Source organism: Meles meles, chromosome 1, assembly GCF_922984935.1.
Source record: "Meles meles chromosome 1, mMelMel3.1 paternal haplotype, whole genome shotgun sequence".
Lineage (NCBI taxonomy): Eukaryota > Metazoa > Chordata > Mammalia > Carnivora > Mustelidae > Meles > Meles meles.
In genome coordinates, this window is record NC_060066.1 from 94,956,587 (window position 1) to 94,961,286 (window position 4,700).

A 4,700-nucleotide genomic window follows, 5' to 3' on the forward strand; every position below is an offset into this window, starting at 1 on the left:
AGGAAGAGGGACAGAGAATACCAAGCAGACTCCCCACTGAGGACAGAGCCCTATGCCAGGCACTATCCCAGGACCCTGAGATCATGACTCTGGCTAAAACCAAGAGTCAGAGATTTAACTGACTAAGCCATCAAGGTGCCCCTATAGTTGACCATTTTTAATCATACAACTGAAAGACTAGCTAGAGAGAGAAAAGATTTCAAGTGCTGAGAATGATTTCAAAGTGCTGGTGTCCAATCCAATCATACCTAATCAATTTCAATGACTAAAAATACCATTAGAATGAATGACTGGGAACTACAAAATAAAGTGGTGATGAAATTATTGTTTTGCCTAAGATTATCAAAAAGTAAAAATTCAAAAATAAAAACTTTCCAAAAAGTTTCCAAGTGGTTATTTTGTACTACAAGCATAAATCAAATTTTTATGGAAGTACTCTTTCTTTTTTATTCTCCCTTCCTTTCTTTTTTTTCTTTCTTCTTCCCTCACTCCCTCCATCCTTCTCTCCTTCCCTCCTTCTTTCTGTTTCTTTCTTTCTTTCTTTCTTTCTTCCGTTCCTTCCTTCCTTCTTTTTTTTATTTTCTTCCATCCTTTAACTCCTCCTCCTTCTTCTTTCTTCTTCTTGCAATTTTGCGATTCCTATGTTTTTATCTATAATAGAATATTATTCTTCTAAATTAAAATAAAATTTAAAACATTTAAGGATTACTAGGGATAACATTTAACAATCTTAGCAACATGCTAATTAGGAGCTAAAGTAGCTGAAAAAATGGCATTGGTAACATTTATTAAAGGTTTTTCAAATGTCAGATTGTGACAAAATATATCATTTGATTACATTTACTAAACTTATTTTTATTAGAAGGATATTGTTTTTTTATTATACTTTTGCTCTAGATTATAAGATTCAAAAATATCTTTATTTAGTACTTTCACTTGTGTTATAAAGAAAACGATTTGTTTTTAGTGAACTGCCTGTGTTTAAGTACAGGTTCACCATTTGCATGATGTGTTACCTTGGACAAAGTACTGAAATTCTTATTCTCAGTTTGTTCATCTGTAAAATGAAGATAATAATCATTTCTACCTGTTACAGCTCTTAGGAGGATTCTATAAGTAAATATTTTTAAGTACATAGAGTAAGTCTCTCTGTTTGTTATATAAAAATAAGTGTACATGTTTGTCTCAAAAAATCACCATTTTGGGAACGTCTGGGTGGTTCAGTCTGTTAAGCATCTTCCTTGGGCTCAGGTCATGATCCCAGGTTCCTGGGATCCAGTCCCACATCAGGCTCCTTGCTCAAGGGGAAGCCTGCTTCTCCCTCTGCCTGCAGCTCCCCCTGTTTGTGTGTGCTCTTTCTCTCTCTGACAAATAATAAATAAAATCTTAAAAAAAAAAAAACCACCCTTTTATCCTTTGTCCTTGTTTTCTGTCTGAACACTTCCTCTCTCTCTCTCGGTCTTCTTTCCTTCTTACTTTTCTTCCTTCCTTTCTCAACACGTGAGAAAACAACCTTAAAATTTTCACTGAGATCGATTTTTTACCAGTTTATTGGCTAACAAAATTTTTTGTGGTTTTACTCCCCATATATATTTTCTCTTTTGTATTTTTGTGCTATAGGTTTTTTTTTTTTTCACAAGAAACTCTGTTATCCATGGGAAATAAAAATATAAAAACCCAGACTTAAAAGTCCAAGGTGTGTCTCCTAATGAAATCATCCTCATGTAGGTAAAATTGGGAAAAAGTAAACGGTTTGACATTTCCTGACATGAGGAGTCAAAGCCTATTTTTAAGAGCTTGTTCGAGGGTTTTGGTACCGAGAACTTCTTAATAAAGATCATAGGCTGGCATAATTAAGAAACTTTCCTTTAGGGTCCTGATAATGATCAAGGGTCGAATGCTTCATTGAAAGCCCTTCGGATATCACCTTATTTTAATGTTGCCCCTTGGGATCAGTTGAAGATTAATGTGAGTTAGGTATCCAGGCTCAAGTATCAAGGTGAAGGAGAAGAAAAGAGGAGAATGTGTTAGTGTAAAAGTCAGCAGTGTATGTATAGAATAATGTGCATTTTAAAAACTGTTACTAGGGTGTCTGGATGGCTCAGTCGCTTAAGCATCTGCCTTCGGCTCAGGTCATGATCCCAGAGGTCCCGGATTGAGTCTTGTACCAAGCTCCCTGCTCAGTGCAGAGTCTGCTTCTCTCTCCACCCTTCATCCGATTCATGTTCTCTTTCTCTCTCAAATAAATTAATAAAATCTTTTTTAAAAAGTAAATACAGTTACAAAAGATGTACATAAGGTGGATTCAAGTGAGTTGACTTGAAATGGTAATGGTGGGATGGGGACTGGAATGGAGGATGGATAGACAGAGGGGCTGGGGGCTGGGAGAGGCGAAGAGTCTGGGCAGGGATGATCATGGGGTATTTACCAAGGTGGAAAGTGGAAGAGCCAAAGGCTAACTTCAATTTCCCAAGACAGCTCTGGCTCTGAGAACTTCTTTCTGGCCAATTTCCTTTTTTTTTTTTAAAAGATTTTATTTATTTATTTGACAGAGATCACAAGTAGGCAGAGAGGCAGGCAGAGAGAGAGAGGAGGAAGCAGGCTCCCCGCCAAGCAGAGAGCCCGATGCGGGGCTCGATCCCCGGACTATGGGATCATGACCTGAGCCGAAGGCAGAGGCTTCAACCCACTGAGCCACCCAGGTGCCCCCCCCAATTTCCATTTTAAGAAGTGCTTGACAAGTGGCTTTATAAATGAGGATGTATGGTACAGGAGTCTCGACTGTGCTTCAGGGAATGAGCTCTTGGCTAACTAGTGCTCAAATTGAAGAGAGAACAGACTGAATTATATTGCCTCAGGGACGGTACATCCCATTCACTGGGCAGAACTAAACCACCCTTGACAGAGTTTCAGCTTTAATCTCTGGTTCAGCTAAAGAGCAATTTTACTTTGCCTTGAGATGCACTAGTTCTACAAAATTGGAATTTCAGAAAGACTTCACCTTTAAAGTCACCTTCAATATTACCTTATTTGCTCACTTTATGTTATCATTTAGACATAGAGACATTTCCATTTACTATTATGCAGGATGGTAAAATAAATAGCTCTCATTAATATTTCATCTGATCTTTATTCCTATCACTAGATGCTCTTCTGTTTTATATCCTATTTTTTTAAGATTTTTATTTATTTATTTGACAGAGAGAGATCACAAGTAGATAGAGAGGCAGACAGAGAGAGAGAGAGAGGGAAGCAGGCTCCCTGGTGAGCAGAGAGCCCGATGTGGGACTCGATCCCAGGACCCCGAGATCACGACCCAAGCCAAAGGCAGCGGCCTAACCCACTGAGCCACCCAGGTGCCCCTGTTTTGTATCCTATTTGTATATAGCAGTAGGTACACACACACACACACACACACACACACACACACACACACAACTTGAGGAAATTTAAAAAATTTTTGGTACTTTCATGATTCTTATATATTGTTTACTCCTTTTTTTTCATATACATCAAATTTGATTTTCTCCTTTAAATATTTTCTTCTCTTTCTCTCCAAACAGATGTAGGCAATCATTACTTTTTTTCATTCAGTCATCCATTTTTCAAATATTTACTATTACCTAAAATATGTGAAATATTACAATAGGTGATGGACCAAGGAGAATCTGTTTCTTGTTCAAAGCATGAGTGTCTATTTGGAGAGATAAAAGTCTGTGATGGCAGGCAAGAAAATTTCAAATCCTTTACAGATACAATAATTAAAAGGCAAATAAGAATAAAATGGAATTCAGCAGATAAAATATGTTTAGTTATTTTAAAAGAGAAAGAATATAAATTTATGATAGGGTCTGGATTTCCATCATTTTTTTACTCAAAGAATTTCAGTTAATTTGCATTCTTTAAAGGAAGTTAAATATTCCTAGAGATATTTTTCTTCATTTTTTTTACACTATGAGTATTTCTATACTCTTATTATAAAATATTTATATATAAAAATGCAGCTCGGGTCGTGGTCTCGGGGTCCTGGGATCGGGCCCCACGTCGGGCTCTCTGCTCCGCGGGCAGCCTGCTTCCCCCTCTCTCTCTGCCTGCTTCTCTGCCTACTTGTGATCTCTGTCAAATAAATAAATAATCTTAAAAAAAATGCAGCTAATAATATATTCAACAATGATCAACATATAGCTGTCTTTCCATTCATGTTCCTTCTCCCAAAACTTTTTCCTACACCTCCCGATCTAATTATTTTAAAGCAAATTCTAGAGCCATATAATTTCTTTTGTCAATACTTGAGCATATATCTCTAAGAGAAAATATTTTTAACACAATTGGAATACCATTGTCATACTTATAAAATTTAATAGTGTAAGGCAAATTATAGAAATCATATAATTCTAACTGTAAATAGTCCTGCATATATTGCTAACAGGATTTTTTAAAAACATAGCAATACCATCATGACATCTAAAAAATAATAGTAATTAAAAAAATACCATGCAAGATCAGGTTGGTGCTTCTATTTTTGTCTCATAAAAGTCTCTGCATACTTATTTTGTTCTTATCAAGTCCTAAAGATCCACATTGCATTTGATTGACAGCTTCTGTAGATCTATACCAGTTCCTTCCTCCCCTGCTCCCCAAATTTTCTTGTTGAAGAATATAGGCATTTGCCTGTACAATTTCTCACCATCTGTCTTTGG